Source organism: Mustelus asterias, chromosome 8 (genome assembly GCF_964213995.1).
Source record: "Mustelus asterias chromosome 8, sMusAst1.hap1.1, whole genome shotgun sequence".
In the NCBI taxonomy this organism is placed as follows: domain Eukaryota; kingdom Metazoa; phylum Chordata; class Chondrichthyes; order Carcharhiniformes; family Triakidae; genus Mustelus; species Mustelus asterias.
In genome coordinates, this window is record NC_135808.1 from 49,887,486 (window position 1) to 49,901,328 (window position 13,843).

At 46.1% G+C, this 13,843-nt stretch overlaps 1 protein-coding gene across 1 annotated transcript in view; it reads left to right on the top strand.

Moving 5' to 3' along the window:
- The window catches only part of LOC144497728 (rab GTPase-activating protein 1-like), a 421,278-nt gene that overhangs the window by 169,100 nt on the left and 238,335 nt on the right, over positions 1-13,843 (top strand). The window lies entirely within an intron of this gene.

Genomic DNA, 13,843 nt, shown 5'->3' on the forward strand with positions numbered 1-13,843 from the left:
GTCGTAACCCCTCCCCTCCCCACCCCTGGGGCCGGCGGTCGTGCCCCCCCCCCCCCCCCCCCCCCAGACGCCGGCGGTTGTGCCCCCTCCCCCCTGAGCGCCGGTGGCCGTGCCCCACCCCCCGGCGGTCATGCACCCCCCCCCCCCCCCCCCCCCCGGCGGTCATGTCCCCCCCCCCCCCCCCCCCCCCCCGCCGGCTCTGGCGGCCATGCACCCCCCCCCCCCAGCTCTGGCGGCCATGCACCCCCCCCCCCCCCCCCGGTGGTCGTGCCCCCCACCCCCGGCGCTGGCGGCGGTCGTGCCCCCTCTCCTCCCCCCCCCCCCCCACCCTCGGCGCCGGCGGTCGTGCCCCTACTCCCCTCCACCCCATCCTGTGCCGGCGGTCGCGCCCCTTCTCCTGCCTCCCCACCCCCCCCCCCCCCCCCCTCCCGGTGCCGGTGGGCGTGCCCCCCTCCCCCCCCGGTGCCAGCAGTCACGCCCCCCCCCTCCCCCTCCCCGGCGGTCGTACCCCCGGCACCGGCTGTCGCGCTCTTCCCCCCCCTGCGCGGGCGGCCGCGCCCCCTCCCCTTACCCTGGCACTGGCGGGCTGTGCCCCCCCTCCCCAGGGTGGGCTGTACCACCTTCCCCTGGCAGTGCATGATCTGTCCAATTCACTTGAACTGATGTTCTCTGCTTCCATGGAAAGATCCAGCTAATAAGGACTGAAAGTAATGCTGTTAGGGGTGGCAAAGTGGGACTGAGAAATTTGTCTCATTGAGTTTAATATTTACTAATTGGCTTTGCTGAAATTGGCTTCTTAATTTTCGTAATGACAATTGTGGAATGAAGTGACGATACTTGTGCTTCGCGTTATTAACATTGCAATCAATAGTTGTGAGTGGGATCCCAAGTGTACTTGCATCCTTACTCCTGATACCCCCTCACTTGCCTGATATCTTTCACTAGTTGGAGTCGGTACAAGGCTTCTGAAGACACAGTATTTAGTCCTGAGGGAGGGGGTTGAATAGTTTAGGCATGAATATCGGCTGTGTTAGATTTGTGGTTAAATTAGTTCTGTGACAGTATTTTGATTATTGTGTGTAGAACCGTAGAACCATAGAACATTACAGCTCAGAAACAGGCCTTTTGGCCCTTCTTGTCTGTGCCGTACCATTTTTCTGCCTAGTCCCACTGACCTGCACCTGGACCATATCCCTCCACACCCCTCTCATCCATGTACCTGTCCAAGTTTTTCTTAAATGTTAAAAGTGACCCCGCATTCACCACTTTATCCGGCAGCTCATTCCACACTCCCACCACTCTCTGTGTGAGGAAGCCCCCCTAATATTCCCTTTGAACTTTTCCCCCTTCACCCTTAACCCATGTCCTCTAGTTTTTTTCTCCCCTAGCCTCAGTGGAAAAAGCCTGCTTGCATTCACTCTATCTATACCTATCATAATTTTATACACCTCTATCAAATCTCCCCTCATTCTTCTACACTCCAGGGAATAAAGTCCTAATCTATTCAACCTTTCTCTGTAACTCAGTTTCTCAAGTCCCGGCAACATCCTTATAAACCTTCTCTGAACTCTTTCAACCTTATTAATATCCTTCCTGTAATTAGGTGACCAAAACTGCACACAATACTCTAAATTCGGTCTTACCAATGTCTTATACAACCTCACCATAACATTCCAACTCTTATACTCAATACTTTGATTTATAAAGGCCAATGTACCAAAAGCACTCTTTACGACCCTATCTACCCGTGACGCCACTTTTAGGGAATTATGTATCTGTATTCCCAGATCCCTCTGTTCTACTGCACTCTTCAGTGTCCTACCATTTACCTTGTATGTTCTACCTTGGTTTCTCCTTCCAAAGTGCAATACCTCACACTTGTCTGCATTAAACTCCATCTGCCATTTTTCAGCCCATTTTTCTAGCTGGTCCCAATCCCTCTGCAAGCTTTGAAAACCTTCCTCACTGTCCACTACACCTCCAATCTTTGTATCATCAGCAAGTTTGCTGATCCAATTTACCACATTATCACCCAGATCATTGCTGTAGATGACAGACAACAATGGACCCAGCACTGATCCCTGTGGCATACCACTAGTCACAGGCCTCCACTTAGAGAAGCAATCCTCCACTACCACTCTCTGGCTTCTTGCATTGAGCCAATGTCTAATCCAATTTACTACCTCTCCATGTATACCTAGCGACTGAACCTTCTTAACTAACCTCCCATGCGGGACCTTGTCAAAGGCCTTACTGAAGTCCATGTAGACAACATCCACTGCCTTTCCTTCATCCACTTTCCTGGTAACCTCCTCGAAAAACTCTAATAGATTGGTTAAGCATGACCGACCATGCACAAAGCCATGTTGACTTTCCCTAATAAGTCCCTGTCTATCCAAATATTTGTAGATCCTATCTCTTAGTAGTCCTTCCAATAATTTACCTACTACTAATGTCAAACTTACCGGCCTATAATTTCCCGCATTACTTTTTGAGCCTTTTTTAAACAACGGAACAACATGAGCTATCCTCCAATCATCCGGCACCTCATCTGAGAATACCGACATTTTAAATATATCTGCCAGGGCCCCTGCAATTTCAACACTAGTCTCCTTCAAGGTCCGAGGGAATACCCTGTCCGGTCCTGGGGATTTATCTACTCTGATTTGCCTCAAGACAGCAAGCACCTCCTCCCCTTTAATCTGTATAGGTTCCATGACCTCCCTACTTGTTTGCCTTATTTCCATAGACTCCATTCCAGTTTCCTTAGTAAATACGGATGCAAAAAACCCATTTAATATCTCCCCCATTTCTTTTGGTTCCATACATAGTCGACCACTCTGATCTTAAAGAGGACCAATTTTATCCCTTACTATCCTTTTACTCTTAATATACCTGTAGAAGCTCTTAGGATTTCCTTCACCTTGTCTGCCAAAGCAACCTCATGTCTTCTTTTAGCCCTCCTGATTTCTTAAGTAGTTTCTTGCACTTTTTATACTCCTCAAGCATCTTATTTGCTCCCTGTTGCCTATACATGTCATACATCTCTCTCTTCTTTATCAAAGTTCCAATATCCCTCGAGAACCAAGGTTCCTTATTCTTATTCACTTTGCCTTTAATCCTGACAGGAACATACAAACTCTGCACTCTCAAAGATTCTCCTTTGAAGGCCTCCCACTTAACAATCACATCCTTGCCAGAGAACAGCCTGTCCCAATCCATGCTTTTTAGATCCTTTCTCATTACTTCAAATTTGGCCTTTTTCCAGTTTAGAACCTAAACCCGAGGACCAGATCTATCTTTATCCATGATCAAGTTGAAACTAATGGCGTTATGATCACTGGAACCAAAGTGTTCCCCTACACACACTTCCGTCACTTGTCCTAACTCGTTTCCTAATAGGAGATCTAATATTGCATCCTCTCTAGTTGGTACCTCTATATATTGATTTCGAAAATTTTCCTGAACACATTTTACAAACTCTAACCCGTCTAGACCTTTAACAGTATGGGAGTCCCAATCTATATGTGGAAAATTAAAATCCCCTACTATCACAACTTTATGTTTCCTGCAGTTGTCTGCTATCTCTCTGCAGATTTGCTCCTCCAATTCTCGCTGACTATTGGGTGGTCTATAATACAACCCCATTAATGTGGTCATACCTTTCCTGTTTCTCAGATCCACCCATATGGCCTCAGTAGACAAGCCCTCTAATCTGTCCTGCCTGAGCACTGCTGTAACATTTTCCCTGACCAGCAATGCCACCCCCCCACCCTTCATCCCTCTGCCTCTTTCACATCTGAAACATCGGAACCCTGGAACATTGAGCTGCCAGTCCTGCCCCTCCTGTAGCCAAGTTTCACTAATGGCTATAATGTCATAATTCCATGTGTCAATCCATGCCCTCAGCTCGTCTGCCTTCCCCACAATACTCCTGGCATTGAAATAGACAAACCTCAGAAGATTATTACCACCACACACAACCCTTCTATTTGTGATTTTGCATGAACTATTAACATCATTTATTTTCACCCCCCCCCTCCACTATCTGCTCTGGCACTCTGGTTCCCACCCCCCTGCAAATCTAGTTTAAACCCTCCCCAATAACACTAGCAAACCTTCCTGCAAGTATATTGGTCCCCTTGTAGTTCAGGTGTAACCCGCCTCTCTTGTACAGGTCCCACCTGCCCCAGAAGAGGTCCCAATGATCTAGAAATCTGAAACCCTGCCCCCTACACCAGTTCCTCAGCCACGTGTTCATCCGCCCGAGCATCCTACTCTTACCCTCACTGGCACGTGGTACAGGTAGCAATCCTGAGATTACTACCCTCGGGGTCCTGCTTTTTAACTTCCTACCAAGCTCTCTATACTCACTCTTCAGGACCTCCTCACTCTTCCTTACTACGTCATTGGTACCGATGTGTGTCCTAACCCAGGCAATATGAACAAGCGACAAAGAGTAAACCATAACACCCGATGCTGTGTGAAAAGGGAATTTTCCAATTTGATGAAATGCAGCACTGTGTAAATTACTGGAAGTTTTGAGGCTATTGTTCCATCATATGGGGATTTTCTGCATTAACTTTCTCCTTGTTACAATAAATAAACAAAAAAAGCTCCAGTCTTCCTCCTCCCCTTACAGGACTGTCCTCGATAGTGTACAGTTCAATTTACCTGTACCTCAGCCATGAGTGTTGGCTGGCTCTTTTTAATGCGTGGGGGGGGATGTGAAGAGTTTGGAAGACTAAAATCCTCAGCTGAGTCCAATCCCATCTTCACTCGTGTCCACATATGCACACTTTTTTTTGCAAGGATCAATGATTAGTTGTCTGGTGTGTAATACCATCCTCTCTGATGGGGCAAGTAAAGTGAATTTTACATATTTAGCTGCAAGGAGATTGAACAGTTTACTTTTGGTTCCAGTGTTCACTTCCATTCAAATCTCCTCTGATAATGAAACAATGCATACCAGCCAACAGCAAACCCAGGGTAACGACCAGGCTTGGGTTGAGATAGTCAGTCATAGCTGTAGGTGGTGCTGGCCAAACCACATTTGCAGCCCATATCCAGTTACTCCAAGGAGTTGCTTGTCTTCTCCTTGAACAGTGGCAGACGCTATCTAAAACCTTCTTCAGTTAAGCTTTTGGTTCAGTGTCAAATTTTGTCTGATAATACTCCTCCTGTGAGGCATTAATGTTAACAAGTACTCTAAGTCCTGGTGCTACACTGGCTTATTTGCCCACTATTGGGCATCTGAATATCTTCGAATCATAGAAACCCTACAGTGCAGAAAGAGGCCAATTGGCCCATCGGGTCTGCACCGACCACAATCCCACCCAGGCCCTACCCCCATATCCCTACATATTTCACCCGCTAATCCCTCTAATCTACGCATCTCAGGACACTAAGGGGCAATTTTAGCATGGCCAATCAACCTAACCCGCACACCTTTGGACTGTGGGAGGAAACCGGAGCACCCGGAGGAAACCCACGCAGACACGAGGAGAATGTGCAAACTCCACACAGACAGTGACCCAAGCCGGGAATCGAACCCAGGTCCCTGGAGCTGTGAAGCAGCAGTGCTAACCACTGTGCTACCGTGCCGCCCATATGTTATTGGTAAGTTCCCAACAATGGGATGAAATGGTGTTTTGTGCTTTTCTGGCCCCTCAACAAATGTAAATTGCCCTTCTGAGACCATGGGGCCATTATTGACGGATGAGCACTCTGTATGAATTCTGATAATTATAGCATACTAAAGGCATTGGCAAGCTGAGTGCTTTCATTTTTTAATGATTTTTTTTTACTACATAATGTATGAATTTGTGATGAATTGTTGAAACTAACAGCCTTGAGAGTTTAGCCGGTTATTTTTAGCACATTGCAGCTGAGTTTATTTTAATATATTTTTTAATTTTTTGAGAGCCTAATTTATATTGCTGCTTGGTATAAAGCTATTACAGCAGTCATTACAATCCATAATCAGGCAGACAGCACTGTAAAGTCGCAAGGCAGCACTCAAATGTATTTACATCTCCCTCTACCCTGCTCCCTTCAAAAACTCAAAGGGCAGGTACAGCATGGGGATCAATACAGAGTAAAGCTCCCTCTATACTGTCCCCCATCAAACACTCCCAGGACAGGTACAGCGCGGGGTTAGATACAGAGTAAAGCTCCCTCTACACTGTCTCCATCAAACACTCCCAGGACAGGTACAGCACAGGGTTAGATATAGAGTAAAGCTCCCTCTATACTGCCCCATCAAACACTCCCAGGACAGGTACAGCACGGGGTTAGATACAGAGTAAAGCTCCCTCTATACTGCCCCATCAAACACTCCCAGGACAGGTACAGCACAGGGTTAGATATAGAGTAAAGCTCCCTCTATACTGCCCCATCAAACACTCCCAGGACAGGTACAGCACAGGGTTAGATATAGAGTAAAGCTCCCTCTATACTGTCCCTCATCAAACACTCCCAGGACAGGTACAGCACGGGGTTAGATACAGAGTAAAGCTCCCTCTACACAGCCCCATCAAACACTCCCAGAGCAGATACAGCATGGAGATCAATACAGAGTAAAGCTCCCTCTACACTGTCCCCATCAAACACTCCCAGAGCAGGTACAGCATGGAGATCAATACAGAGTAAAGCTCCTTCTACACTGTCCCCATCAAACACTCCCAGGACAAGTACAGCATAGGGTTAGATACAGAGTAAAGCTCTGAGAACACAAGAGATTCAAAATCATGAGGGGTCTGGACAGAATAGATAGGGAGAAACTGCTCTCGTTGATGGATTAAGTGCAAGTGTACACAGACTTAAGGTGATTGGCCAAAGAAGCAGACACAAGGAAAACCTTTTTCATGTAGCGCGTTGTTAAGATTCAGAGTGCGCTGCCTGGGAGGATGGCAGAGGCAGGTTCAGTCAAGGCATTCAAGAGGGTATTGCATTATTAATAGAAAAGGAAGAATGCGCAAGGCTATGGGGAAAAGGCAGGAAAGTGGCACTCGGTAAAATGCTCCTGCGGGGACCCAGTAAACACATGAAGGGCTGAATGGCCACCTGTGCTGAAACAATTTGATGATTGTGTAGACCTCTCTCTACGTTGCCTCACTGAATGTGCTGGCTGTAGGTGCTGTTGTGTTGAGAGGGATGGGGTGGTTGGGGAACTTGGCTGCGTGGGTGTTAAACAAAGAAAAGTACGGAACAGGCCCTTTGGCCCTCCAAGCCTGTGCTGATCATGGTGCCCTAACTAAACTAAAAAAAACCTTCTGTCTTTACTCCGTATCCCTCTATTCCCTCCCTATTCATGTATCCATCTAGATGCCTCTGAAATGTTGCTTCCACCACCTCCTCTGGCAGTACGTTCCAGGCACCTACCACTCTCTGCATGAAAAACTTCCCCTGCACATCTCCCTTAAACTTTCCCCCTCTCACTTTGAACCTGTGCCCCCTTGTAATTGGCACTTCCACCCCAGGAAAAAGCCTCTGACTATCCACTATGTCTATGCCTGTATAGAACGTTGGTTAGGCCACATTTGGAATACTGCGTCCAGTTCTGGTCGCCACACTAACAGAAGGACGTGGAGGCTTTGGAGAAAATACAGCAAAGGTTTACCAGGATGTTGCCTGGTATGGAGGGTCTTGGCTATGAGGAGAGATTGGGTAAACTGGGGTAGTTCTCCCTGGAAAGACGGAGGATGAGGGGCGACCTAATAGAGGTGTATAAAATTATGAAGGGCATAGATAGGGTGAACAGTGGGAAGCTTTTTCCCAGGTCGGAGGTGACAAACACAAGGAGTCACAGGTTCAAGGTGAGGGGGGCAAAGTTCAACACAGATGTCAGGGGGACGTATTTTACACAGAGGGTGGTGGGGGCCTGGAATGCACTCCCAAGCAAGGTGATTGAGGCGGACACGCTGGGATCGTTTAAGACTTATCTAGATAGCCACATGAACAGACTGGGAATAGAGGGATACAAACGAATGGTCTAGTCGGGCACATGAGCGGCGCAGGCTTGGAGGCCGAAGGGCCTGTTCCTGTGCTGTATTGTTCTTTGTTCTTATGCCTCTCATAATTTTGTAGACCTCTATCAGGACTTCCCTCAGCTTCCGTGCTTCCAGTGAAAACAATCCTAGTTTATTCAACCTCTCCTCATAACCAACTCCATCAAGACCAGGCAACATCTTGGTGAGCCTTCTTTGCACTCTCTCCAAAGCTTCCACGTCCTTCTGGTAGTGTGGTGACCAGAACTGCCAATAGTCCAAATGCAGCCTAACCGAGGTTTTATATAGCTGCAACATGATTTCCCAACTCTTGTATTCAATGCCCCGGCATTGCTAGTAAGGCCAACATTTATTTCTTATCTCTGATTGCCCATGGTGAGTCACCTACAGCTGAATAGCTTGCTTGTTCAGAGGGAAGTTAAGAATCGACCACATTGGGCCTGGAGTCACATTTGAGACAGATCAGTCAAAGACAGCAGATTTCCTTCTATAAAGGATATCAAAGTGAATCATATGGGTTTTTCTGACAATCTGGTAGGATCATGATTGCGATTAGAGACTAGCATTTTATTTGAGATTTGCTATTTGAATCTAAATACCCCTAGCTGCTGCTGTGGGTTTTGAACTCGTGTCTCTGGAGTATTTGTCTGGGCCTCTGGGTTATCTGTCCAGTAATATTAGCACTATGTTGCAATCCCCTGTGTAACCTTTAAACAGAAAATTTTACAATGCACCTGTCTCTGAGTTACAGTTACATTCTAGAATAATTTCCCAGCACTGTTCCCGCTTAAAGTTAGTTGCTGTGTTCGGCCCATTATTTTTCTCGGAGCTTAGTCCTGTCAAAATATTTTTTGCTTCCCTGCGCATGTTTTTAATTCTAACAGACCAAGGCTTGCATGGTACCTTATTCTCCGCTGCAGTGCAGCGCACCCCTGTAGCTTAGAAGCACATTGCTACCTCGTACTTAGGACACACAGGCTGTCGAGGGTATTTCCAATTTGAGGGCTCTTGAACACTCAGATTGTTTCAGTAATTTGATAGCTGGTTTAGCAGTCTTTTCAAGGAAAGTACTTAATTTATAAGGTGCCTTTCACAGACTTGGGATGTCTCAAAGCGCTTCACAGCCAACAAAATGCATTTGAAATGTGGTCACATTGGAATGTAGGAAACGCAGCAGCCAATTCGTGCACAGCAAGCTCCCACTAACCATTATGTCAGAATGACCAGGTAGCCTGTTTGTGATGTTAGCTGAGAGATAAACTTTGCGTAGGACATGGGGAGTGCTGTCCTACTCTTTGAAGTAGTGCCATGGAATATTTTATTCTACACTTGATGTCATCAGTCCGGTTGTTTGTTACTTTGAACAGGCAGTACGAAGTCCATTAGCGCAGCAATGTCAGGTAGGGTTGGGTCAGGGACTCTCATTCTGTCCCTCTTCCAGTGTTATAAATATTTCACAGACTCCCTGTAACACACCACGAGTACTTTGTCTGTAGAAAACCTGATTTTGCATTTAATCATAGTTATTATTCTTGTTTTATTTAATGTGATGAGAAGGTTGATTGCATAATCTCCAGTGCAGTAGTATGGGAATGCTGCATCAAGAGGGGTTGGAAACTAGAGATAAGAGATGAATTATGTGCTTTTGTCCTGCTAATTGGATGATGGAGGTCATCTTAAAATGCCTTCCTTAGGAAGTGTTGTTGGACACTGGTTGCAGAATTTAGAGATGTTCCTTGGTACAGGTGCTCGGTTTGTTGGGTTTTATAGCACTGTTTATGACCTGATTAACTTAAGGTAACAGGCAATTCTGGAGCCCATCTTGCAACAATGCATCGAGTTATTTTGAGAGTGTGGAAAAATCCCACAATGCTTGCGATTTAATATTACATATTTGAACAAACAAAACTACCTCTAACATATATACATTTGATTAAAGTCTATTTATTATACAGATAATTTATTACACAGTTAACTGTTCCCTGGTGCATTCTCCATGGCAATGCCTCTAGCCATCAGGGTTCACTCAACAACCAATCGATGCTCTCTTCTCAAGCAGTATTAATTGTTGTTCCCTTTACTGTTGGTAATTTCTTGCGATCTGTCCTGATGTGTGCAAGACAGAAAGCTTAGCTCGCACGTCTTTCTTCAGCTGGAAACTGGATGCAGTTTTACTTTTCTACTGCATCAAATTAAGAGACAAACTTGCACAGGATGTGAACTGAACCGTGTTTTAAACCCCAATATTGCTGGCACACATCAGAGCGAGTGGGTGAAAAGAAGAAGCTCCCCTCTGGTGACTCTATTACGAAATTACGCTGGCTGGTGCTCATTACTGAATGAATTGGGGAAATCCACTAGTTTTTTGGATATTGCTGGTGATAATTGCAATGTACTGCTCTTGGTCCAGTTCTGGTATAACTCTGCACTGGATCACCCTGCACAGCCATGTCAGCAGCACAATGAGAGCCCCTAACCCAACTCTACCTGACATTGCTGCACTGATGGGCTTCGCACTGCCTGTTCGAAGTGCCGAATAAACAAACAACCGGACTGGGCGACATCAAATGCAGTGTCTGTGTGAGCTCGGCAAAGACTATTTGTCAGGAGGGTAGTGGGTTGTGAAATGAATGAAGCGAGAGTTCCATGGTTTATCTTTGTGGCACCCTTTGAAATCATTGATAAATCCCAGGTAGAATATTGCTTGTTTCAAGCCTGATCTGAAGGGTGTCTCCTCTGACCGTGATACGCTCTGTAGCATGCTGGGAATTCATCCTGGATTATGTGCTTAAGTCTCTGGAGTGAAGCTTGTGCCCATGATCTTCTGACTCAAAGTGAAGAATGCTACTAACGGACCTGTGACTGATGATAAAGAAAGGCTAAGGAAATGGGTGTGGTGATATAAAATACAGCAGGCTGATGGCATGCTAGAGTGAGAATAGGATTTGGAGGAGCATCAATATCTCTGAGATATTAATGATCATGAGTGGGCAAAGGTGAAATCCTCAAAGGAAGTGGAATTAGATTTGTGACATATAAATGCTGTAAAATAAGCAGGGTGAGGGTGATGGAGATAAATGACGATCACAATGAAGAGAAACAGAACTGCTTTGGAGGGTATTAGCTCTTCGAAGAGATTGGACAAACTTGGTTTGTTTTCATCTGAGCATCGGAGCCTGAGGGGTGACCTGATAGAGTTTACAAAATTATAAGATGCATGGACAGCTGGAGTCTTTATCTCGGGTAGAAATGTCAACTACTCGGGGGCATAAGTTTAAGGTAAAAGGGGAAAGTTTAATGGAGATGTGAGAGGCAAGGTTTTTACACAGAGGGTAGTGAGTGCCTGGAATGCACTGCTAGAGGAGGTGGTAGAAGCAGATACAATAGCAACATTGTAGAGGCATCTTGACAGATACAAGAACAGGCAGGGAATAGAGGGTTAGGGACCACATACAGGCAAAAGGTTTTCAGTTTTAAAAAGGCGTCACGTGTCGGCGATGGCTTGGTGGGTTGTAGGGCCTGTTCCAGTGCTATACTGTTCTTTGTTCTTTGTTCAAGATTGACGTCCCTGATTAATCATTCATCTCTCCTCTTTATGGGTCCTTGCTATGTGTAAATAGGCTGCTATTTCTGCTTACAAAATGAACTTGCACAATGTGCAGCTTTTGGGAGGTGAGAATGGCATTTTATAATAATGTGGTTGGCCTTTGACAAGAAGATTTAGGCTATTGAGGCTAGCAGTGAGATGTAAAGAAAAACTGCAGTCCCGGGAAACTGCAGCTAAAAGCAAAAAACACTGGAAATACACAGCAGGTCGATCAACTTCAGAAAAGAGACGTGGAAGGTCTTTGTTGAGTCGAGACACCTCGTCAGAACTAAGTTCTTAATCAAAAAGGTTTTTATTCTAGCCACTGACAGGCCTGTGGTTTAATAATGAGGCTTGTCTTTTTTATGGTTGTTTTTGAAGCTAACTTTTACTCTCCCCAATTTAGCAATTCAGAACTGTTTCAACCAAGCTACAACCACAAACAGCAGATTTGCTGGGAATTTGGTTTGACATGGGACTCAGTTTCCCCCCGGTACAGATTCATATCCTTGTCTAATTGCAACGCTACTGAATGCAGAATCCCACCATGAAGCCCACAGTACAGCAGAGAGGCTTGTGTCCAGATTGATGATGAGGGATTGAGTGCGGAATAAACTTTGTCTGTCAGCCTCTCAGAGCGAAAGCTGGGTTAATGTTTTGTTTACTTCAGCTATCTTTCACTATTTCACATTACGTTCACTGGGATAATCCTCACTCTCCAGTCATAGAATGATTGTAGTACTGAAGAAGGCCATTCAGCACCTCATCTATGTCAGCTCTCTGCAAGACTCCCCTAGTCCCACTGCTTCCCTGTAGCCCTGCAGATTTTTTCTCTCCAGCTAATTATCCAATTCTCTTTTGAAGACCCCAATTGAACGTGCCTCCATCACACTTTCAGGCAGGATAGAATCATAGAATAGAATCCCTACAGTGCAGAAGGAGACCATTGGCCCATCGAGCCTGCACCGACCACAATCCCACCCAGGCCCTATCCCCGTAACCCTACATATTTACCCAGCTAATCCCCTGACACTAGGGTCAACTTAGTATGGCCAATCAACCTAACCCGCACATCTTTGGACGTTGCAGGACATAACCACTCATTGCCTAAACAAGCTTTTCCATATGTCACGGGGCGGCACGGTAGCACAGTGGTTAGCACGGCTGCTTCACAGCTCCAGGGACCTGGGTTCGATTCCCGGCTCGGGTCACTGTCTGTGTGGAGTTTGCACATTCTCCTCGTGTCTGCGTGGGTTTTCTCCGGGTGCTCCGGTTTCCTCCCACAGTCCAAAGATGTGCGGGTTAGGTTGATTGGCCATTCTAAATTGCCCTTAGTGTCCTGAGATGTGTAGGTTAGAGGGATTAGTGGGTAAATATGTAGGGATATGGGGCTAGGGCCTGGGTGGGATTGTGGTTGGTGCAGACTCGATGGGCCGAATGGCCTCTTTCTGTACTGTAGGGTTCTATGATTTCTATGTCACCAGTTCTTCTTTTGTCAATCACTTTTGATATGACCACCCCCCCCAAGTGAGATTCCCCAAAAGTTTTTAATCTGGATGAGACCCCATGATTTGTCACCATCTGTCTGGGATGCCCCTCATTTTGTTATAAACCTAGGTGAGGGAAGATGAACTGGTTCTCTGTCTTAATTCAGCCACCTCTACTAGTAGCAACAGGATTTAATTTAACAAGGTCCCCTTTATCTGACCCAATAGTTATGTTTAAAAAAACCCAATTTAACCAAGCTTTCTTGAGTTAAGATGGAGTAAGTTTACTAACTATTGAAAGGGTGAGGAGAAAAATGGTGAAATACATTCATATACATTCATGCAGATTAAAAGTGAGAATTGAGTCCAATGTAAATAAAATGAAAAGGTGTACAAACAGTCCTTGACTCACGAGATGAAGCATGTTGCCGTTATAGAATCATAGAATCCTACAGTGCAGAAAGAGGCCATTCGGCGCAGAGTCTGCACTGACCACAATCCCACCCAGGCCCTATCCCCATAACCCCATGCATTTACCCTAGCTAGCTCCCCTGATACTAAGGGGCAATTTAGCATGGCCAATCCACCTAACCTGCACATCTTTGGACTGTGGGAGGAAACCGGAGCACCCGCAGGAAACCCACGCAGACACGAGGAAAATGTGCAAACTGCACACACACAGTGACCCGAGCCAGGATGTGAACCCGGGACCCTGGTGTTGTGAGTCAGCAGTGCTAACCACTGTGTCACCATGCTGCCCA